Source organism: Carassius carassius, chromosome 27, assembly GCF_963082965.1.
Source record: "Carassius carassius chromosome 27, fCarCar2.1, whole genome shotgun sequence".
Lineage (NCBI taxonomy): Eukaryota > Metazoa > Chordata > Actinopteri > Cypriniformes > Cyprinidae > Carassius > Carassius carassius.
Genome location: NC_081781.1, coordinates 21,380,569 through 21,406,167, shown reverse-complemented (window position 1 = coordinate 21,406,167; position 25,599 = coordinate 21,380,569). Strand labels below are relative to the sequence as shown.

General features: G+C 38.6%; 1 protein-coding gene across 1 annotated transcript in view; it reads left to right on the top strand.

Moving 5' to 3' along the window:
- The window catches only part of LOC132107317 (leucine-rich repeat-containing protein 52-like), a 37,532-nt gene that overhangs the window by 10,345 nt on the left and 1,588 nt on the right, over positions 1-25,599 (top strand). The gene's annotated exons all lie outside the window — the stretch shown is intronic.

Sequence of the window (25,599 nt, the reverse complement as noted above, 5' to 3'; positions counted from 1 at the left end):
GTAGTACGTTTAGAGACACCATTTACTCTATAGAGTATGTGACAAATACAGTTTAAAAATAAAGCTTTTAAAATAGCAACTATTTGTCAGTGGATGTATATCAGTATCAGTTTGTTTTTAATAAAGTACTGGAACGGAGAGTGATCAGGTGAAGATATACTAAAATACAGCATGCAACTGTGATATGGGGCATCAAGTGCAACCTTACTAATTAGAATTAAAAAGTCAAACGTTTTTGGAATAATTAAGAATTTTAATTGTGTTTGAAAGAATTGACTTGTATTCACAAAGGCTGCATTTACTTGCAGTAAAAAAAAAAGTAGTGTTAAATATTATTACAACACTTTTCTATTTAAATTCATGTTAAAATGTAATTTGTTTCTGTGAAGCCAAAACTGAATTTTCAGCATCATTACACACACACACACACACACACACACACACACACACACACACACACACACACACACACACACACACACACACACACACACACACACACACACACACACACACACACACACAAAAACCTTTTTATTATTATTATAAATTTTGAACTACTTAGTATTTTTGAAGAAACTGTGGTAAACTACCACTCAAAAGTGTGATTTTTTTTTTAGATGTACAAAAATAATACTTTTAGGGATGCATTCTACTGATCAAATATGTCAGTAAAGACTTATAATGTTACACATTATTTCTATTTCAAATGAATGTTGATCTTCTGAATTTTCTATTCATCAAAGTAACTTGACAATATTTCAGAAATATCTTTTTAGTCAAAACAGTTTTAAACATTGCTATATTAAGAATCATTAATAATTGAGCAGCAAATCAGCAAGTTAGCATGATTCTGAAGGATCATCTGTCACTTAAGACTGGAGTAATGATGCTGAAAATGTAGCTTTGCATCACAGGCATAAATTACATTTTAAAACAGTTATTTTTATAATATTATTTTTCACAATATAACTCTTTTTACTGTGTTTTTGATCAAATAAATGAAGACTCTGTGAACATAAGAGACTTTTAGTGTTTATGAACTGAATGAATTATTCAGTTCATATAAATCATATAAATATTAAAAAAAATATTTACTCCACGAACATGGAAAACAGCGATAACGGCATTTACCAGTTGTCTACAGCATTTTGTTCTTTTTTAAGCTTTGACAATAACACAAGCTGTCATAGGAAATTAAATTGTGTAAAGTATCAACTCCATTAAAAAAAACTGCAATACACAACAAAGGCAGCTCCGATCATGGCATTCTCCATGCACCGGTGTTTGTAATGATGTTTGTAAATGTGAAGTGTCATAACATACAGCCAAGTATGGTGACCCACACACACAGCAGTGAACACACACCCGGAGCAGTTGGGTGTTCGGGGCCTTGCTCAAGTGCACCTCAGTCATGGTATTGAAGGTGGAGAAAGCACTCTATATTCACTTCCACCCCCTCCCACCTACAATTCCTGCCGGCCCTAGACTCGAACTCATAACCTTTGGATTACGAGTCCGAATCTCTAACCATTAGGCCACGACTTCCCCATGTTGTTAATAAACACCGTTAATAAAGATGTCGCTGTCGGTTGCTTCAGAGTTCCTGCTCCCGGTCCAAATGCATCCAGTAAGATGGCCCGAGAGGGAAATTGCGGGCTAGTTCCTAAAACTACGACATGTAAAAGCTCCTTATGTCAAACAGAATGTCTCATGTGGGTGATTTGTGACTAGAATAAGCTGCAATGTGGAACAGACTTTTTGCTTACAGTCAAAAGTGTGGCTACACAGGTCTACTGACAGCCACACAATCAAAAGGCTAATCATCACTCATTGTGATTAACATTTTTGTAATTTTGCTGTGTATTCATAATTTGCGTGCCCTTATTTTCTGACTGTTGAATTGTGGCAGCTCATTGTATACCTCTCACTGCTTAAGTCTATTAGGAGCAGAATTTATAACCCAGGGTCTCATCAGGATATGAATTATTACTGCTGGCTCATCATCTAAGGTACCTCTTAATAAACTAGTCCAGGTGATTGTGAATTATTGTGATGCAGTGTGTCCGAACGCAAGATGATGATATTTCTCAGCTGCTCAATTGTTTCTGGATCAGCTGCTGGAGAGGTGATGGGTCTCCTCGTTGTCAGCACTTTCAGTGTGAACTAACAGAGAGAGAGAGAGAGAGAGAGAGAGAGAGACAGACAGGAGGACCATCTGACAGAACAGCATTCTTCCTGATTGACACACCCAGAGAACTTTATTTCAATTTGACGTCTTTCGAATCACCTAATCTCTGAGACATATTAGCTCTGGTCCAAACTCTAGTGAGCTGCCTGCCTACGCACCATGTTAGACTTGGAATAGACGGAAAGACTATTCCAAACAGAAGGCTGTAAAACTGTGCTTGCTTATAAACTACCTTGTTTTGTCCAAATTCCAAGGCAGCACCGCATGTCAACTTCATGGGTAAGGCAGTCCACTGGAGGGCGATGTTACAAGGATGCTCTTGGCAATAGTAGATGTGACTCACGATATCAGCAGAAATAATGTTAGGAAGGCATAAATAATGACATTTTATTGATGTACGCACCATTTTAAACAATAAAACGTAAAAAGCTTAAAAGCTGTTTGTTGCTCTAAATACTTTATTAAAGTAACTTTTCAATTTAGTTATACTTTATATTGGTTCAATTATTGTTTGGTTTGAGAATTTTCTACATTTTTGTTGCTTGTATACAAAAGTTTGAGTCTGTAAGATTTAAGTCTCTTACACTTACCAAGGTTGCATTTCAATAACATTATTATAAGTGTTGAATTATATATATATATATATATATATATATATATATATATATATATATATATATATATATATATATATATATTTTTTTTTTTTTTTTTGGTGGAATTGTTTTTCTTTATTATTTGATGAAAAGAAAGTTCAAAAGAAGAACATTTATTCGATTAGTAAACTTTTTTTTTTTGTAATTAGTAACATTTTTACTGTCAATTTCGATCAATTCAATCCATCCTTGCTGAATAAAAGTATTAATTTATTTTTAGAAAAAAATCTCACACATCGTATATCTGGAGGAGCTACTTTTGGGCACTTTTTTGGACACAAAATGAACTTAAAATGACCCAAAATGAGGGAATCACAAAATTTGATGACTGGTTGTCTGAAAAGAAGGTGAACTGATGAACACTGTTTAATAACAACATAAAAGATACACAAAACATGCTTGTAACTGTATTATTGTATTATTTACTCAGATACTGTGTTGTGTAATAATGACATTGTATTCTGAACTGCAGCATATAGTCAGAAGATCTGTATTATACTAATATCATAACTGTTATGCATTACACCGCATATCGATTGACTCAGAAGGACAATAGATTAGTCTCGTGACCTCCATCTATACTGACTGAATGGGCTCAACCTCACGGGTCCTCTGATATCTGAAGTACGGTTGTGTATGTGTGAGTTTTTTGAGGGGGCCGATCTGGAGAGAGGATTAGATTCATATCTGCAGCAGTGAGAGCGATGCCTTCCAGCAAGTGCTGTTTGAAGGGAAAGAGAGCAGCAGTTTATGTTACTCAATGCTTGTGTGTTTCACTCCGTCCCATTCCCTTGATTTTAGCCCTGTTATTTGCTCTGTCTCACCCTGGTGAAGTGCAGTGGTTGGCTGAAGAGTATCTAGTCCGGCCGGGCTCATAGGCACAGAGCCAAAGAAGAAGTGGGCGGTCTCAGGATGAGAGTTAAATATTCATGAGTCAGAGGGAATAGAGAGAAAAGCAGATAAAATAACAGATATGCAGAAGTGGAATGGGTTTTCCAAAGCTTAGATGTCAAACAGATACTTGCAGATACCTTCTGTCATTTCCTCTGCTAGTCAATGGTGTTTTGACGATGAATGATAGCAAAAATTTATTTTTTTGTTGTTTTGAACACATGGGAATTTGTAGGCACAGCAGGATTTGATTTTCGATTCAGTGAGTCAAGATCAGATTCCTCATGGTTCTTGATGCATCTCAGTGTTTGAGTGCTGTTATTGACTCATTGTCATGATGCAAGTTTGGTTCTTTAGACGTGACGCAGCGTGTGATGTGTTTGGTAATGACCTCAGCAGACACTGTGGCAGCTCATACTCCGCAAACTCAGAGGAAGGTCACCGGATAGATGCTGAATGGAATCTACCTCAGCTGAGGCCATTGGTGGGAATGAATAATATACATGTTCTCAAGGGCTTGTATTGTTGCTTTATTTACTAAGACCTGTTGACATTCAGGAGAGTTTTATAGTGCAGTCTGAATTCTGCTTAACAAATTGTAATGCCATTTTACTCAAATAAACATAAACATCTGATTCAGTTCGCTTGTGCTATTATCATTGGATATCAGTCTTGTATTGCAATTTTTCAATATGTATTGTTGCAGTTTTTTTTATTTATTCAATAAAAAACAGTTCTTACTCATATTTGGTATCCTGTGTACATAAAACACAATATTATGGAATTGTGACTTTGTATGTGAACTTTGTCTTTATTCTTCATTATTGTAAATCAGATCTTATACAAAACAGATAAAAATGGATTGTTTTTAAATGAAATTCATATTTTTATTCGGCAAGGATGCATTAAAGTGACCAAAAGTGAGGGTAAAGGCATTCATAATGTTTCAAAAGATTTCTATTTAATAAATGCTGTTCTACTGTACTTTAAACTCACCAAAGAATCCTGAAATGAAATGGTTCTTGAGCAGCAAATTTAGCATATTAGAATTCTTATTTTACTTTTTATTCATCAGAGTTGAAGAAAAAAAGATCACAGGTTCCAAAAACACTTAAGCAGCACAACAGTTTCCAGCAACAGATACTTTATAAAGCTGCAGCCTGGGCATAATTCCTGTACAATAATCTTCTCCCTCCGTACACTTATCAGAAAGTCCATCCTCACTGAGATTCAGAATGAAAGTGGGGAAAAGTCTCCCACCTCACAGCACTTCATCCTCTTAAAGATTAACATATGCAATTACATAATTACTGGGCTTTAAAAATAGCAGGCCACTCTTCTGAATACATTTGAGCTCATCCATATTAGATTAATACATGCACTATTGCTAGAGAACTTTACTAGGCATGCTTAGAAAATGGAACATAAATGAGAAACGGGTCATTTTAGATTAATGTGTGGTAAATGTTTTCTTCTATGACGTTTTAATGTAGAGCATCATATAGTTACTATTTTTAGTTTGTTTTCTTTTTAAAGATCTTCTAAAAGCATGAAAATAACTTAAAGGAACACCACTTTTTTTAAAAAATAGGCTCATTTTCCAACTGCCCTAGAGTTAAACAGTTGAGTTTTACCGTTTTCCTAGCCATATCACCCTAGAAAATCGCAACTTTTCATTTTCCGTCAGTCTTAGTAAACGATGTAACTACAGAAGAGTCAAGTTTTAAATAAGAAAAATATAAAAACTCTTTGGTCATTTTTGAGCGAGATAAGTCTAATCAAATTCAATGATCTATGCTAAGCTAAGCTAAAAGTGCTACCGCCAGGCCTGGAGATCGGTTGAATGGATTCAAAAACGGTAAAACTCAACTGTTTAACTCTAGGAGAGTTGGGAAATGAGCCTATTTTCAAAAAAATGGGATTGTTCCTTTAAGGTGAATGGTTTCAAAAAAGTGTGCCCATGACATTTCATCAGTATATTGGTATGAAAGAAATAAACTCAAGGTATTAAAATATTCTAGAACAGTTCATGAGCTACAAACAGGTGCATGTGAGTGCAGTACCATCAAGCGTTATAATATCTCTCTCTGTCCCATGAAGTGTTTGGCAGGAAAGGATGCATTGGACAGGCATCTGAAATTTGACAGCCATAAGGTTTTTAATTTGTATTTTTTTTCATGCTGTGTGTTGGGTAATGGTCCCGAACATCTTGGTGTCCCTACCAGGCTTTTTAACTAGAAAGACAACATGCAAAAACAACAACAACAACATCAACAACAAACTAGTGATAAACCAGACTGGAAATAGTACACAAATTCATTCAGGTCTAAGCTGAACTGTACTGGTAATTGGTGGGCAGGCCTTTCTCAGAAAAAAGCTGTGGATTTTCTATGTACAAGGATTTAGTCATGAAAGCCAGGCAAGCACAGAGATATTCATGAATCATGCTTTGAATGATGTCATTTTTCCTCAAGCACATTTTAATATGCGTTGAACTGTGTGTGTTTTTCAGTCTTTCTGAGATCTTGGAGGAACATCCCTGTTAGAAAACACAGTAATGTAGAACAGCATTTACTGAATCTGAAAACACTGCTGATTCATCCACCAATATTTATTTTCCAATCTATTCATGTATTTAAAAACTAAAAACCAATAAGCATTCATAAAAAATAATTACAAAACACCTTAAAAAGGCAGTTTATACACACAATAATGACTTGATAATGATATATCTTTTATGATTAGCTTTTTTATTTTTCAGTATCAAATAAATATTATAATATCATACAATATAATATCATTATATTATAATATCAGAATGAAATTCTTGAAATCCTAGGTAGTTTGGCATGATCATTTTTTTTTTTATATATATAAATAAAATATATACAAACCTGCTTCACAGCTTCGTAATATCTAAACAGTTTTTGTCTGCCAAACCAGTCAAGTGGAAGAAAAGGAAATGACATCATAGAAATGACCTCTCTACTATTATTACTATAATGGTATGAAGGTTTCTCCATTAATATAATAATATAAATATAATAGACTTTTAAACGATTTTGCCTTTTCTTTATGATGCACACTCTTATATACCATTGACAATCATACAAAGGCAATGAAAATTTGTCTAAATAGCACCTGTCCTGAAACTAATTGGACGTTTAACTAGCACTCCATGAACCTTTACCTAATCATTAGCTGCTTTCCAGTTTCTTTCAGACTGCAATCAACAAATGCAGCTTAACTGAGATTGAAAATAACCTGCATGCATTCTGTGCCCATCTCTGCCTTTCCAAAGCTCTGTTTAAATGTTGTAGCGGCCGAAGCAAGACTAACGGTAAAGCCACAGGGTGTTCTGTAATTGAGGTTGACGGGACAGTCTCTACTCTGCTCACTCAGCGCTATCGACACTAACCTTGAGCAAAAGTGTCACTGAAAACACGACAGTTAACTGAATAATTCACAGCTATTAACAGCACTGTGGCACCTCAGTTATTGCTGAATAGAGAAATGTTTGGTGTGGTCTTTAAAGGCATAATTCACCCCAAAAGCTTCTTTTGTGTTCCATAGAGGAAGGAAAGTCATATGGTTTGGGATGCGATGACAGTGAGCAAATGATGACAGATTTCTCATTTCTAGATGAACGATCCCTTTAAGTGAACTGGTCATTCGTCGATTGTATAAAAAGACAAATGAGAACCTTTCCAAGTTTTATTGTTTAAGTCCCCTGATGAAAAGTTGAGAAACACAGTTGAAATGAACTTCTCTGTCAAAACAGATGGTTATTGATATCATTTATCTCTGTCTGGTAGTCACCTGCTGTTCATATGTCTCCAAAATGAAATAACAACGCAGTCTCTTTTAAGACCTGCCGCCTGCGTCTTTCCAGAACTTGATGTCCGATAACAATAAAAAAACACATCACGGCTCCAGAGACCTAAAATAATTATTCTGTGAAAGAACTGCTGATGATAAAACAAGACACGATAACAGCGGCGTTTGTCTGACACACTTAATCAGCTTTTTGCAAATGGCAACAGATGTTCCATTATATATCTTTTATCATAGTAGCAGGTGTTTTGGTAATAATAATAATAATAATGAAAATAACGATAAGATGAAAGCTTCCTGTAGACAGCATGCCATCTGTGGAACGTTTCCTGTAAGGAGCTGACAGATACAGCAGATCTTGCTCTGATACAGTGTGTTTGTGTGTGTGTGTGTGTGTGTGTGAGTGAAGGTATGTGACAGCCTTGACTGGAACATTAACATCTCTACATCCTTCTGCTACTAATAATGAAGTATTAATGATCTAATTAGGCTGAGGGTATGCTTTTTGGCCATACCAATTAACGGTTCCAGCACCCTGAAGGATACATTTTTTTTGTATGAGTGCATGTTTAAAAAAAAAATTGTAGTATATTTATTCAGATGCTACCGGCCCAATTAGTGAAGTGAAAAGTTAAGTTAAAGGGTACTTTAAATCAAACCCTGCAGAAGCCTGCCTTAGCTGGTCTTAGCTGGTATACGCTGGAAGTATAGCTGGTTTTAGCTGGACTCCCAGCCTGACCAGCTAAAGAAGTGGTCAAAACCTCTCTAAAACCAGCCTGCAAATCTTCTATGACCAGGCCAGATGACCAGCTAAATCCAGCCAACCATTTTAGACTGGTTGTAGTTTATTATTTTTTATTTTTATATATATATATTTTTAGCAGAGAAGTAGCTTTTAGTTAATGTCTGTTTCATCTAAATGGTCTTTACAGAGCTAAAAAGGGGCATAGTGATGGGAAAATTGGGACAGGATGAAGAATTATATTCAAAATGATTTTGCTTTCTCGTGAAAAATAGTTTGCATTCCCAGATAAACTTGCAGATGTTTTGCATTCCTCTAAGAATTGTGTTTAAGTTTCCCCAACAATGCATTAACTCACAAAAGTTGGCATTCCCACAAGAATCTTTGCTTCCGCAAAAGTTTTGTTTCCCTGCACTTTGCATTTGCTCACAAGTCTTTTGATCCCACCAAGAAACGTCTCGGTTACGTATGGTAACCCTCGTTCCCTGAAGGAGGGAACGGAGACGCCACGTCGGTGACCGACGAATATGGGATATCGCTTCGATAGACCAATCTACTTCGAGTGTAAACTAAACGAGCCAATGCACATTGGCATGCAATTATTGCATCCAGCTGCCGCTGATCACTGCGTGAGTATAAGAGGGCAGCAGGTGCAATGCATACCAGTTTTTCGCTGAGGAGCCGAGCCGGGGACCCGGCAGCTCAGCGGCGGGACGTGGCGTCTCCGTTCCTTCCTTCAGCGAACGAGGGTTACCAAACGTAACCGAGACGTTCCCTTTCAGTCGGTCACTCTCGACGCCACGTCGGTGACCGACGAATATGGGATCCCTATCAAAGCTCCATGGGTGCTGCCCCTTCCAGTGCCCTGTGCGAGCCGCCTGCGCCCCTATTAGGTGTAGGCCGGGGCTCAGAACAGGTAGCTCCACTCACCGTTGTCAAAGCACTATCTCACTGGGTGAGATTGGATAACACTGGGAAAACGTACCCGGTCCGCTTGGAGCCGGGACGCTGCGGAAGCCCCACCCTTCCCCGAAGGAGGTCTCGGAGGCAAATACACATATAGCATCCGTTTAGGAGTATAAGGAGAAATTTGAGGTGATTAAAACCCTCCTGGGAAGGCAGAAGTCTGCCGGGGAAACACAGGCTCTAAGGCTATACCGTGGACTATACACATATGAGTACCGCTTAGGTCTCAATATGGAACCCACCCTTCCATGGTTCTCACGGATTCATCATGAAGGTCTGGCGCCGGACGTTCCGCTGCGTCCAGCTGCTTAGGGTGATGGAGGATCTCAACAGGGTCTACAGTACGGACACTCTGGAGTGGTTTAAGCAAGCCGACACTAACCGGGGCCTCTCAGTGCCACTACCCATTTGAGGTGAGAACACAGGAGGATACTGGCTCTACACGAAGGCTATAGAACCTAGCGAACATGTTAGGGGTCGCCTAACCCGCAGCATTACAAATATCTGTCAGCGAGGCGCCACGAGCCAGCGCCCAGGAGGATGCAACACTTCTAGTTGAGTGAGCTCGTAACCTGAACGGGCAGGGCACACCCTGAACCTGATAAGCCAGGGTTATGGCATCCACAATCCAGTGGGCCATTCTCTGCTTAGAGACGGCACTACCCTTCTGCCGGCCTCCATAACAGACAAAGAGCTGGTCTGAGGTCCTGAAGCTTTGTGTCCGGTCTACGTAGCACCTTAATGCTCGGACGGGACAAAGCACAGCCAGGGCTGGGTCTGCATCCTCCAGGGGCAGCGCTTGCAGGTTCACCACCTTTGGTCTTTGAAGGATGTAGTGGGAACCTTGGGCACGTAGCCAGGCCGGTGCCTCAGGATTACCTGGGAGTCAGCCGGCCCGAACTCTAGGCACGAATCGTCGACCGAAAATGCATGCAGGTCCCCTACCCTCTTGATGGAGGCCAGTGCAAGCAGGAGCAGAGTTTTCAATGAGAGAAACTTTAGCTCAACTGAATGCAAAGGCTCGAATGGGCCCTGCTGTAGTGATTTAAGCACTAGACTTAGGTCCCAAGGGGGTATAGAGGGGGGCCGGGAAGGATTTAACCTCCTGGCCCCCCTAAGGAACCTGATGATGAGGTCATGCTTACCCAGAGACTTCCCATTCACGGGGTCATGGTACGCAGCAATAGCGGCAACCTGGACTTTGAGGGTGGAGTGAGACAGCCTTTGCTCCAACCCTTGCTGCAGAAAGGACAGCACGACCGCAATCGAGCATCTTCAGGGGTCTTCTCGGCGAGAAGAACACCACTCAATGAACAGGTTCCACTTCAAGGCATAAGCTTGTCTCGTAGATGGTGCTCTTGCCGAAGTGATGGTGTTCACTACCTCTTGGGATAGGTCACCTAGAACCTCCGCGTCCCATCCAGGGACCAGACATGGAGTCATGAGTCAGTAAATCCCTCTTCAGAGGAACCGACCAAGGAGGGGCTGTCGAGAGGAGCACTAGTTGGGGGAACCAGGTCTGAGTAGGCCAATATGGCGCTACTAGCAAGACTTGATCCTTATCCTCCCGGACTTTGATGAGAGCTGCCTCCGTGACTTTCGTGAAAACACGAGGGGAAACCGGGACAGCCCGTAGGGCAGGACCTTGTACTGATATGCCAGTCCTTCGAACGCAAACCGCAGAAAAGGTCTGTGGCGCGGAAGGATGGACACATGAAAGTACACGTCCTTCAGGTCGATCGCTGCAAACCAATCTTGGGGACGGACGCACCTGAAAATGCGTTTCTGAGGGTTGGTTCCCTGCGGGGTTTGCCACCACTGTGACCCTCAAACCACCCGCGCTACTGCCGGAAGTGGTTCTCATCTGTCGGCCGCCAGAACGAGCCCCAGATCGCAGCCACAGCAACGGGACTCCGCCCCCCCGAAGGTAGCGGAGCCTGGTTTGCAGCTCCGAGATGGTCATATTCCCGCAGTGAGAACATGACTCATCCACGAAAGCCACCTCAGCGTGCTCGACGCCCAGACACGTGAGGCAGGGATCGTGACCATCACCCGTTGCCAGGTAACGGCCGCACCCAGAAACGCACGGGTGAAACGCCATCCTTACAAGGACGGTCCGTCGTCTTTACAAAGACGCACCCGTGAAGCTCTTTTAGAGAAATTTGCTCTTTAGGAAATGCTCTTTTAGTGCTGAGGCGCACAGGGGAATTGGGCGCTTGCAACACAGCAGGGGTAGTGCAGCCTGAAGTGTGCAATCCACTCGACACAGGAACGACCGCCACTGAAGCGCCGACTCACCAACACACGAAGCTTCCGAGAGCGTGCTGAACTCGTAGTTCACAGCAGACACAGTTGAGCAGAGCGATACTAACGCTCGGCTCCGAAGCGAAAAGCTGGTATGCATTGCACCTGCTGCCCTCTTATACTCAAGCAGTGATCAGCGGCAGCTGGATGCAAAAATTGCATGCCAATGTGCATTGGCTCGTTTAGTTTACACTCGAAGTAGATTGGTTTATCGAAGCGATATCCCATATTCGTCGGTCACCGACGTGGCGTCGAGAGTGACCGACTGAAAGGGAACTTTGCATTCGCTTGCAAAAGCCTGCATCCCTCCAAAAAACTTAGTGTTTTGCATTTGCATTCCCCCAGCAGAAAAAAATGTTGATTATTCACAAAAGATTTACATTACTCCAAGTGTAGGGTTGGGGTACTTGGACTTAATTATACTGCACATATAAATAACCTCAGATGCACTTGTTGGACTTGTGCTTGAACTTGACATGGACTCTGACATTTTGGACTTTTTCCAAATATGGTGGAATCCACATCCTGTAACATGAAAATAAAACAATTAAAAAAGTTAGTAACAAACATAAAATTAAGAACTCAGTTGGTTAAGGACTTGGCCTCGGACCCAACACTAGTTTTTTGTTCCTCTAAGAAATTTTGTGCTTGCTCACAAAAGTTTTTCATTCCTTCAAAAAACTTGCTCACCCAGGAAACTTTCCTAAAAGGTTTTGCGAGCAAATGCAAAAATTCTTGGGGGAATGTAAAACTTTTGTGAGAGAACACGGAGACATTTAATTATAATTTTTCCTCCCATCATATATATATTTTTTCCTTTACTATGTGGCATTAGGCACTCTGTGGGCCATCGGTGTGAAAGCGAACTCCTATAGGTTGACAAAACCGATATATTGATGACTAATCTTGCACTTTATATTTTGCCATTCAAACGCTCTTTTTCTTTGTCCCTTGCTGCAAATACCACAAAAAATCTAATTAGCAATAACAAGCAGCAAATCACATTTGACAGCTTTGACAAAATCTAAAAGCTATTCTCTGTTTGAAAAAAGGAACTCTTCATTCACTGGTTTCAGTAGGTGAATAGAAAATAAAGGAAAGAAAACAAATTAAAGGTGATTTGTCTAATTTCTGTCATGCATCACTAAACGGATCTAAATAGCAATGAGACTGAATGGAGACAAAGCAATAGGGGAAAAAAAATTCTAAATGTATTTTAGGTTTATATAAGTTGATGTGCTAACTTAAAATTTGAATGAATATGTTTATTGCCCTTTCATTATGCTTTCTAAAGACTGGTCAAAAATAATGAGATTATGATTAGTCCTGTTGATAGATTAAAATATTTTTTGTGACAAATTTGTGACCTTTTTGTGGGGAAAAAAAACCTAAATATTATGTTTAATATATTATGTTATTCATATTTTGAGCATCAGAAAGCTATGTTTGAGCTTGTGTGTTCATTTGAGTATGTAGCTATATGAAGACAGACAGTCCCATCACAAGATTTTCACACTCTGATTTGCAGCTCTATTTACTCTAGCGGTGCCCAGGTCATTTGACGGAGCCATATCTGACAGGGCTGTCCCCCGTGGCATTGCCGGGAGTGACCCCCTTTCTGAGACCATAATTACTACAGCTGACTGAAGCTGTATGAGTAGGCAGGATGTCACTCTCTGTTCAGATTTATCTGGCTGCTATTAGACCCATGCAGGGTGTTCCACTAAAATAGTTCCCCTTCTGCCCGGGTTTCACACAGAGCCAGAACGTTTCGCTACCCTGTACATTTTTGCTCCAAGAACCTGGTGGGACATTAAAGAACAGGCTTCTAGGTTAACCCTGCATGCTGCTGATGCCCCTTGTTCATGTTTGATCATCTTTAAATTTCCCTTAGAAATCTTCATTGTGTAAAGAATATTTATAGAATGGAACGCACACTGTAAAAAACATTCCGTAAAATTTTCGGTAAAAAAACGGCAGCTGTGGTTGCCGGATTTCTACCGTAAAAAATATGGTAACAACGTTTTAGATTTTAAATTTACAGTTAAATACCATAATTTCATTAACTGATATAATGTTAATATACCAACCTATGAAGTACTGAAATCTGTTTTGTACCTTTGTAATACACTGATAACCACCACATGCAGGTGGTGATGATAAAGTCACGTGATGAACCAAAGCCCATCACAAGTGAGAAGCACTCGGCTGCTGCCTGCAGATCAAGGCAGGGCTGCTCGAGTAACTCGAGTACCTATTCTGATTGGTTCAATCATCTTTCATAGGCATACATGATAGGAAATGTGTGGCGTAGTTGTTGTAGGATGAAGTATGGTGTTTAAAAAGCTAAAAATGCTGTGCAGTTTTAAAAAGACTTCATTATAATGCACGAAAGAAAAAAACACTAGCCTGTAACTCGCCATGTCCCTGAAATGATTGTTTTGCTTAATTAATGTGAATGAACAGTGCTCTCTTCCACCCTCAATACTCATGGCTGAAGTGCCCTTGAGCAAGGCACTGAACCCCCAGTTGCTCCCCGGGCGCTGGATCTATAGCTGCTCCGGGTGTGTGTTCACTTCTCACTGCTGTGTGTGTGCTGTGTGGGTTAAGCACACCAATTTCGAGTATAGGGTACCATACTTGGCAAATGTCAAAACTTTTCACTATTCACTTTCACAAAATTTTTATGAAACTTTCATTTTCTTTACTACATTGCAAAGCATAGACTTTTTCCGCCCCTTTATTTCAGGAAAATATGCTGCTTCTCATTATTAAAAAAAATGTAGAGAAGTCGAGAAACTTTTATTTCTACCGACCAGTAGTGATTCTGAAAGGACTTAGTATAGTATGCTATAGTAATGAACGCAATTTCATGCGCATCATGCTCTTATTTTAGTGCAGTTGTTAAGATTACGGTTATTTCAGCAAACAGTTTAATTCATTTTAACAGCGTTATGTTAAACTTTTATGTATCATTCAATGGTACTATTAAGAGATCAGTGATGTGCACACATTTTAGACACTTTTTTATGTTTTTCTGATTCATGTAATAAATTTTAAAAAACTTTTGATATGACCAGTTTCAGGGGTGGCCAAAATTGAAAAAACATCACATTTTTACTCATTCGTAGCTCGAACCAGATCCAAACATCTCACAGCCATTGCGTTCATATATTGAGATAAACTTTATAAAGTATCATCTATTTATATTAAATTAATATTTTAAATGGGTATCTTCTCCGATACCCATTTTGTGACCATTACTGAGCTGATTATTTTCAATCAGCTGGAATGAATCAGGACATTCTATACTTAACGTGACTTAATGTATTAAAACTGTGTTTTTAAAATATCAAACTCAGTAAACACATAATTAATAAAACATTATATTCACAGACAAGCAAATGAGTCCAGAATAAGAACGCAGTGTGTTTAATTACGTTAACTATTTTCCTTCCATAGAAAACCATTGGCCTAAAAAAAAAAAAAACTTAATGTGGCATAATGCATTAAAATGGGTTTTAAAAAGACCAAACTCAGTAAACATTTTTAATAAGTCATTCTATTAACAGGTTATGGGAGGAAAATGCTTAACACGTAATTAAACGCATCGTGTTCGTATTCTGGGCTCATATCTGCTTGCCTGTGAATAGAATGCTTTATTACTCATTTGTTTACTGAGTCTGGTCTTTTTAAAACACTGTTTTAATGCATAAAGCCATGTACTATCATGTTAGAGGTTTTAGAATGTCATAATGATTCATTTGTAAATTTCGACTGGTCCAGCAGATTAAACTTGTAGCAGCGAACATCTTGTGATTCAATAAAACAGACATAGTGAATTAAGTTAATAATACACAACTGTGCATTATGTTTGTAAAACTACAGCATTTTTTACCTTTTTTTAAACAACATGCTCTGTTCTACACCATCTATGCACACATTTCCTATCATCTGTGTCTATGAAAGACAATTGAACCAATCAGAGTAGGTATGGGGCGGGGTGACACGTGCAGCCCTGCCCCAGGTGCAGCCCCCACTCAATCTGCAGGCTGCATCTGGGTGTACGTGTACTCATAAGCAGCTTTTAAATAATAACATATACAGTATAGAAGGTGCACAGTGTCATTCACGCAAAACACCATCATGATGAGACTCATTAAACTGAAATTTGCAATAGACATTCATTTAACATCATTATATGTAACACACAACCCTAATAAACATAACAGTTAAGAAAAAACTAAAAAGAAACATAGTTATTTAAAAGAAAAAAACATCACTTTCAAACTAAATTTGAAGTTCGACACCCCTTTTTTAATATGTTATTTATAATTATTCATTTGCATTAATACTTTTCCCTTAAGTAATGCAATGTTTTAAATTTAGTTTTTGCTGTGATACTTTTTTATTTATACCAAACAAGGCCACAATCATATCTAGACCATTATATTACAGGAAAATATTAATACCAGACCACTATGGTAATGGTAAAGGAAATAAATAAGTAAAATTTATTTTTATTATTAAAAAAAATATTTTTTTTTTGTAATCAATCTGAACTGCAAATAATATTTTTCAGCCATTTCACACATTAAATTTTAAAGGTACAGGTTGTAGAACCTGCCATTAGAGGGCGCACTACCAAAACAATAACAATCGCGTAGATTGATTGATCGCGCGGGTCTAGAGATGTGATGCCCCGCGTTTGGCGTTTATGCCCCATAATACTAATCTTGTTGATCATTATAATAGCATACGTTTTCTGTAAAGATCCGAATAAAAAAAAAACTCACCTGTCGAGTAAAACACAAGCGAGATCGGCTTCTCTTTCTAGTCGAAGTTTGTCGCGAAGTTACTTCCGCATTTGTCCACTACACCATTGTCATGTGGTTTCTACATCAGTAAAGTCGGTAACAAAGGGTAACAACGTCATTGACAGGCGACTGCACTGCCCCGTGTCACTGTTTAGAATGGGAATTTTCTCATGATTTACAAGTAGTTGAAAACATTAGAGATATTGTTAGTAATCAGCTGGACAAAATATATAACACTAGCCTAGTGGTTTTTGGATATTTTACTGCAAATATCTTACAAATTGTACCTTTAAAGGCAGGGTAGGTAAAAAATGTATAAAATTTTTTTTTCCAAATTTGTTTAAACTTTATTTATATATCAATACATAATTAAAATGTAAGTACTCTGAAAAAGAAAGTATAAAAATCGAGTGTCTGTAGACCTCTCACGACTGTTTTAAAGACAGCTCATTATTTCCATTCACTCCACCCCCTCCCTTCTGGGCTCCTTCCGAAAGCCTCTACTATGGCTCGCTAAGTAATGTTATGTTAGCTATATTATGCAGCTACGTGTGCTAATGACACATGCTTCATGAAAAAATAAACAAAAAAATATGTATGTTCAAAATACAAAAAGAAAGATTTACAGTACTTTTCTTGTACTGTTACTGTCTTCCTTTTTTGCCTGGTTTGCCTTCACTAACTGCATAGGCCGGTACTGTGAATTTTGCTTGCTGTTTCTCTGCCATTGTTTTGGTATTCCTAGGATCCGTGCCTGTTGAATTCCTCAAATCAAACGTGCGCGCGCAAGTGGGCAGGTCATGTGTGGCAAAAGCGTGGTTGCCATGGTTGCGAGAGAGTGACAGTTGCCTAAGCCAATCCTATGTTTCGTCCCGAATGGAAATAATGAGCTGTGTTTAAGACAGATTAAACGGTCTAGAGTCACTCGATTTTTATACTCTTTTTATCAGAATACTTACATTTTAATTATGCATTGATATATATAGAAAGTTTAAACAAATTTGGAAGAAAGTTGTTTATAAATTTATTACCTACCCTGCCTTTAATTGTATTCCTAATATCTTGATAGCGCAAGACAGAAAAATGCTATTGTCATCACAATAATTATGAAGTACCATAAATGAAAGCCCAACTTTCAATTCAAAACGGCGGAATAAAAAAAAAAAAAAAAAAAAAAAAGAAATTCAAATAGTTTGCACCACTGGATATTACAGTTGCTATACTGTTTCTATAGTAAATTATCATTACATTCAACATTAACAGCGAGTCAGAAAGGATAAGCTTCAAATCTATGCATTTTAGACGCTTAGCCTATATATGCTCGCCCCGTCCATGCAGTGAACGCACATTACTGAATGATGTTTTTTTTAGAACATAAAAACTGCTCAGGTAAATTCAGTGGTAGGCTATGGTACATATTAATGTATAAAACTCCTCATAACTCACAAACTCCCCGTGATAGAGCAGATAACTGATAACACTGAAGCCCCACGTTAATTCAGCATGCCTAACATCCAGCTAATAAAATAAATATGCTGCAAGTTATTTTATGATTTATGCAAAGGAAAATGATTATGATAGTCTCAATCTATATCTTAAACTTCTCAAAATACAGTCGGCTTCAGATTAGTTACTGATATATAAATATGCATGAAAAAAATAAAAAATAACCTAGGCTAACCCATCTCTGCCCATGCCTGGAGCCGGCCCTGTGTAATAATGTCCCATCAAAAACAGCATGAAAAACTGCTGTACCTCTGGGGTGAGGGGAAATGGTGACTTGTGAGTAATTTGACGGTGGGCACAGTGAGATTATCTCTGTAATGACACGTTCTGAGCAATCTTATGAGCAATTGCCCTCTTTCAACATGTGTGTGTCACAGATGATGACGCAAGAGACCATGGTTTGAACTAATATGCCCTCAAGAAAAGAAGGATGGATGGAGAGAGGGGAAAAAGAAGGAGAAAGAGAGGCTAATCATAGAGGGAGGAGGACAGATTACACATAAATGACAGTTATGATTGTGGGACTTTAGATAATGAGAGCGAGTGAAGTGTCCTCACACACAGAAACCCCTCTAGTCTGGGATGTAATGTTATGTCGTACATTGGGGAAGGCTTTGAGAGACAAGTGTGTATGTGTATGTGAAAGAAACATTTGAGGCCGTCGAAGTCCATTCAGTGCCACATTCTGTTTGCATCTTGCAAATGCTTTCTGTGTTAATCTCTGATCCATGCAGAGCTTCAGTGACGACACTAAGAAACACATTAATTTCTGTCACCACAGTACTTCCTGTCAGACCAAACCATATCAGCCCTAGTGTCTGAAACATAGCCAAATATAGCTTGTGTGTGTACGATCATACAATTTATTGTCTTGAAAGTATGAACTCAAATAGTCTTATGAATGCTTAAATCGATGCATGGATGTGCGTGACAGAGTAGAGACTTACAAGCTCCTCTTTCGGTCTTGTGCTTATAGGAAGACAGTTATGTTATAGAGCTAATTGGAAAATGTTATTGCCTGCAAGCCATTTATAATCTGCTGCCAAATATATCTCAGATTTGTGGTCTAAATAAATGTTCTGAGTTCAATTTCCATATAAAATCATATATATAAAAAAGTATTATCGTCATTAATAGCAACAACAGCAATAATATGCAATTAATTGTGCTTTTAAACTGATCAGAAGTACCAGTAAAGATTTTAATTTTAGAAGATTTTAATGGGAGAATATATATATATATATATATATATATATTCAAATAAATGCTGTTCTTTTAAAATCTCTATACTAAAAAAGTATTAAGCAGCACAAGCTAATAATAATAAATATTTCTTGAGCAGCAAATCAGCATATTAGAATGATTTCTGAAGGGTCATGTGACACTGAAGACTAGAGTAATGATGCTGAAAATTCAGCAGTGCATCATAGGAATACATTAAAATAGTAAACAGGCATTTTAAATGGTTATAATATTTCACTATATTACCGTTTTTATAATATTTTTGATATTTATTTATTTATTTGTTGTTTATTTGAATAGGGACAGATACAAAATAAACATAGATTATTACATAAAGAACAATCTGATGCATGTATCACAGTGTTTATAGCCATGGCTAATTCGCAACACCTGTCCCTAGAAGAGCTTTTAACAGTCAAGATAAATAAGTGAAGCCTTGGTGAGTATATGTTTTTTTCAAATATTAAAAAGTCTTAAGGCCCATTCACAATAAGGATGATGACAATAAGGATAGTTTTAAAAATCATGCTAAATTTAAAAGAATAAATTTAGTCCACACCACAACTGTAACGATAATGGCACAGAAGAACAATACTGTTGGAATCACGTTCAGAATATGACACCAATACAAAGTTCTGTCATGAAACTCTAAATGGCGAAGGCCGATGGGTCGAACTTAATCTGACATAATGATATCATCAAATGGTGCAGCTGATTAGTTCTTTTTGCTTCCACGGCCAATGAACTCGCTGCTCATCATTCAAAAACTTGGCTAGTGTTTGCTGTAGCAGTTGGAGCACACTTCAGAAAACCTCGAACCTTCCCCAGCTCCACCTGTATAGATGTCATATGGGGAGCTTTGTGTATGCTACGGGGTTATTTCATATGTGTTATGTGTTCAGCAGCAGTATTTCATACATGCTAACAGCAGCTGGATTTATTTGCAGTAGCAAGTCTCAGTACAGCAGATCTAATCCACCAAGACCAAACACGTTAACATTGTCATGTACATTACCATGCCATACCCTCCTTGAGTTGTCATAATAGAAATATAGTTAGCTTTATCATTATCATTCTGTGGTGTTTACTGACCCTTTAACTTTTAAATGGTATTGTATGAAATAAAAAAATAAAAAAATAACATACCATGAACATCTTAGGCCAGAGGATTGATAGCAGGTTATATTTTTGTTATTTCTTCTGTAGAAAGATGCGTTATTTGAGCTGTAAATTAATTCAGATTGATCCTTTTGCACTTTGATTGCATCTTGAAGGGCACTGAAAGTTCAGACATAGTCTTTTAATAATCGGATTACTATCTGGAAAATGTGGGTAATATAAAAGCACAGAGCGTCTCACATTTTCCTTGTTTGTCCTGATATAACCTCATGGCTAATAGGAGAGTCGTGGGAGACCAACTTAGCAGAAAATAAAGCCCAGAGGTCACAGAGTCTCTGCTGGGGCAGGTGGTTGTTCCTGGCCCAGTTCACAAAGTATGGGACACACTAATCATCATAATGACTTGCATAATGTCTGTCTGCTATTTTTGCCTGTATGGGACAAGATTAGTTACCTGTAATCCCTGTTTTTAGCAACCAGGTGGTCTTTTCAACGCTTCTCCATTGAACATGGGTCAGATGTTGGGTTTTGTTTATGTATATGTTCCTGGGCAAAGAAGCCTAATGAAATGTTTGAGGGATTCTAATGTTTTTTGTTATTTGGAACTAATTGCAAAACTGATCCTATTGGGAAATATTTTCATAATCTACACAGAAATACATCCAAGATGGTGCTGATGACAATTGCTAGTTTGTCCTGTCTTTAGTTATATCCCTGCAATCAGTTTCACCAGAGACGAATTGCTGGACATTCAGCACTACACATCACTCTACATATTACTGATTTTCCACTATTCTGATGTTTTGCTGAACAAAGTTGGCTGCGCTGATCAAGCTCTTCAGAACGTGCAGATGGGGGAAGAGAGCCGGCGTGCTCATGAAGCTCAGGAAGCGCGGATTTCGAATGCCATTGCCTAGCATCCATCTGGCGAACCTCCACTCTCTACCCAACAAAACGGATGAACTCTTTCTGCTCTCCTGGACAAATAAGGATTTCTCACACTCTGGTGTCCTGTGTTTCATGGAAACCTGGCTGATTGACGCCATACCGGACAACGCGTTAAATCTGCTGAGTTTCCAGCTGTTCAGAGTGGATCGCGACGCAGTATCAACGGGGTAATCCTGTGGTGGTTGGACATTCTTTTACATCAGTGAAAGGTGGTGTACAGATGTAACCGTGTTAAAGAAGATGTGCTGTCCTGATCTAGAAGCGCTCTTCATTAACCGCAAACCGTTCTATTTGCCGTGGGAGTTTTGCTTGTTCATTCTCATAAGTGATTACATTCCTCCACAAGCTCACGTGAGCTCAGCTTTACAGAAACTCGCTGATCAGATCACAGAGACAGAACAACAACACCCAGACTCTGTTTTAATCATTCTTGTGGAGTTTAATAAAGCAAATCTCTCCCGTGAACTGCCAAAATACAGACAGCATGTCACATGTCCCACCAGAGACAGTAATATATTGGATCACTGTTACACCACAATAAAGGATGCATATCACTCTGTTCCACGAGCAGCTTAGGGGAACTCTGATCACTGTTTGGTTGATCTTATACCAATCTACAGGCAGAAAGTGAGATCAGCTAAACCTGTATTAAGGACTGTAAAAAGATGGACTAATGAAGTAGAGCAGGATTTACAATCTTGTTTTGACCTCACTGACTGGAGTGTATTTGAAGCTGATGCCACCGATCTGAATGAGCTCACAGAGACTGTAACATCATATATTAGTTTCTATGAAGATATGTGCATTCCTACCAGGACTCATCTAACTTATAACCTGCAATTCAAATCAGCAAAGACGAGGTGTGCCAGGTCTTCCAGAAGCAGAAAAGGAAAAAAGCACCAGGCCCAGACGGTGTTACACCAGGCTGTCTGAAAACCTGTGCTGACCAGCTGGCCCCCATCCTTACACAGATCTTCAACAGATCATTGGAGGTGTGAGAAGTCCCTTCATGCTTCAAGCGCTCCAACATCATTCCCATCCCAAAGAATTCCAAAATTACAGGACTAAATTACTACAGGCCTGTGGCTCTAATGTCTGTGGTCATGAAGTCATTTGAATAACTAGTGCTATCTCACCTGAAGGACATCACTGGACCCTTGCTGGATCCTCTTCAGTTTGCCTACAGAGCAAACAGGTCTGTGGACAGTGCAGTTAACATGGGGCTGCATTATGTTCTGAAACATCTAGACAGACCAGGGACTTGATCCTGTTTGTGGATTTCAGCTCAGCTTTTAACACTATCATTCCAAACCTCCTCCTGCCCAAACTAACTCAGCTCTCCGTGCCCACCTCAGTCTGTCAGAGGATCAACAGCTTCCTGACAGACAGGCAGCAGCTAGTGAGGCTGGAAAAACTATCATCCAGCACTCGTACAATCAGCACCGGAGCTCCCCAGGGCTGTGTTCTCCCCCCACTGCTCTTCTCCCTGTACACCAACGACTGCACATCTGAGGACCCCTCTGTCAAGCTCCTGAAGTTTGCAGATGACACCACACTCATCGGCCTCATTCAGGACGGTGACGAGTCTGCTTACAGACAGGAGGTTAAAGAGCTGGCTGTCTGGTGCAGTCTCAACAACCTGGAGCTTAAAACGCTTAAAACAGTGGAGATGATCGTGGACCTCAGGAGAAACCCCCCTACACTCCCCTCACTCACCATCATGGACAGCACTGTGACTGCAGTGGAGGTTCCTGGTCACAACTATCTCTCAGGACCTGTACTGGGACTTTCATATTGACTCCATTGTGAAAAAGGCCGAGCAGAGGTTGTACTTCCTTCACCAGCTGAGGAAGTTCAACCTGCCACAGGAGCTACTGAAACAGTTCTACTCAGCCATCATTGAATCCGTCCTCTGCACTTCAACTGTCTGGTTCAACTGTCTAGTCAACTATCTGGTTCAGTTCAGCTACCAAATCTGACCCCAGAACACTACAGAGGATAGTCCGGACTGCTGAGCGAATCATCGGTACAACCCTCTCTACTCTCCAAGAACTGTACATCTCATCCAGAGTGAGCAAAAGGGTTGGCAAAATCACTCAAACTGTTGCTGTTTGGTCGATGCTACAGAGCTCTAAGCACCAGAACGACCAGACACAGGAACAGTTTCTTCCCCCAGCCAATCCATCTCATGAACACTTGACAATAACTGTGGAACACACAACACTATATAATACACTCATAGACTTATTTATCTAACGCACACACTTAGTATACACTTCAAATTTGCACATAACTTACTCGTATGTGTAAACATACTTGGCAATAAAGCTCATTCTGATTCTGATTCTGAAAATAGTTACATTACATAAAAAGTAATTCCATTATTTCCTTCGTGATTTCGTCAGTGACATTTAACTTTACATTTAACATTTCTTGTAACCAATCAGTGCATTTCAGTAAACTAGAATGAGATCGGAGATTGCTGAGCGGAAGATTTTTTAGCAAATAGAAAATAAAATGATACAGATAGATTCAGTGGTTCTCAACCTTTGATCTGGGAAAACTGAAAAAAAAAAAAACGCCACCGGCATTTGTTTAAAGAACATGCTGAATTTCTACTCAATAAATATTTTACTGGTAGAACTTCTGAGAAGAGAAAATAAACTGATCAGGTAAATCAAGAGTGCATGGAAATGCCATGAGACTTCAGTGATTAAAAAGAGTAAATCAGTTTTTAAAATTTTTAAATTTTTGGAATTCTTTTTTTTTTTTCATATGGACATTCCTAGTTTCTGTAAATCACAAAACATTTTGAAAACAAAAATTAATGTACACATTCCTTATAGGTGTTTTGACATTTGAAACACTTGGTTAAAAAGGTCGTCCAAGTTAAAAAATGTGAACTAAGTAGGACACGATTTAAAATAAACTTTATACATCTATCATGCTTGACTGTTGCCTGCTTTGCCTGTGTGCCAGTTAATTTTTGGGCTTTATTTCAAATAAAAAAATAATGAAGTGTGCTGTCATCTCGTAATGACTGAACACTGAGATCTGAAGCACATTTGGCTGTTGAAGTTGCTCATTAAATCTCTGCTGAATGCAGGAGTCTTTCCAGGACAATCAAACCCAGAGGTGACTTATTGCCGCCCCTGCTCTCTCACAGTCTCTTCTCGTCTTTGTAATGAAAGAAATAGTGCTTTTTGATTAAAGGTGACGTGGCATCATTTCTCTTAACAATTTAGAACACCAAATGGCCAGACGTTAGTTAATAAGACAAAAGATATTGAGTGTAATGTCAAAAAGACAAATGAAGAAAAGAGAATTCTTTAACTACTTTTTTTTATTGAGTACCCACTGTATGTAATGAAAAACTGAGGATCACAGAAGCTGACCTGTTCAGCTTCAGTCTCAGTGTGAGTGTGTTTGTGGATCATTCTGTCAGGCTGATATGTTGAGATGACAGGCTAATGCTCTTCTGGGCTCAGATTTAAAGACGGGGATAATGGTTACTGACCTGTTTCCTCCTCAGGACTACTGTGTGTGTGTGTGTGTGTGTTTTTGTGACATATCAGGACACATCTCTGTATAATGACATGGGTATGACACAGGTATTACAAGGAGAGGGTGACTTATGAGGACATAACCCATGTCCCCATTTTTCAAAACACTTATAAATCATACAGAATGAGTTTTTTGAGAAAGTAAAAATGCACAAAGTTTCCTGTGAGGGTTAGGGTTAGTTGTAGGATTGGTGAAGGGCAATAGAATATACAGTTTCTACAGTATAAAAACCATTACGCCTATGGGATGTCCCCACAAAAACAAACGTGTGTGTGTGTGTGTGTGTGTGTGACAGAGAGGATGGAATTGTTTCAGAATGAGAAAAAAAAAACTTAAGCACGTTCAGCATGTTTAATAGTAATTGTTGTTTTTCAGGTTTTAGTATGTTTGCTAAAATGTACATTCATACAAAAACACTCATATTATTAATCATAAGAATGTCTGTATTAATTTGTAACTTAATTCATAACTAATTCTTAAGGTTCCTTTCAGAATGATTGGTTTTATAAGAAAATAACTAATATAATATAATATAATATAAAAATATAATATAATATATATAATTGTACATTTGTACTTACTAAATATCTAAATACTAAAATCTAAATATGTTTAAAATGTTATGTTTATGTGTGTGTGTGTATTTATATATTTGTATATTGGTATATTCATATGAAACATAGTGCAGCAGTATATTAGATATTTAATTGTATATAAATACATCAAAATCATCAAGTTTAGTCAGTCCCATCAATATTCTTATAGGTATGCATAATGCACTCATATTAATAAGGTCAAAATACTTTTGATATAAATATA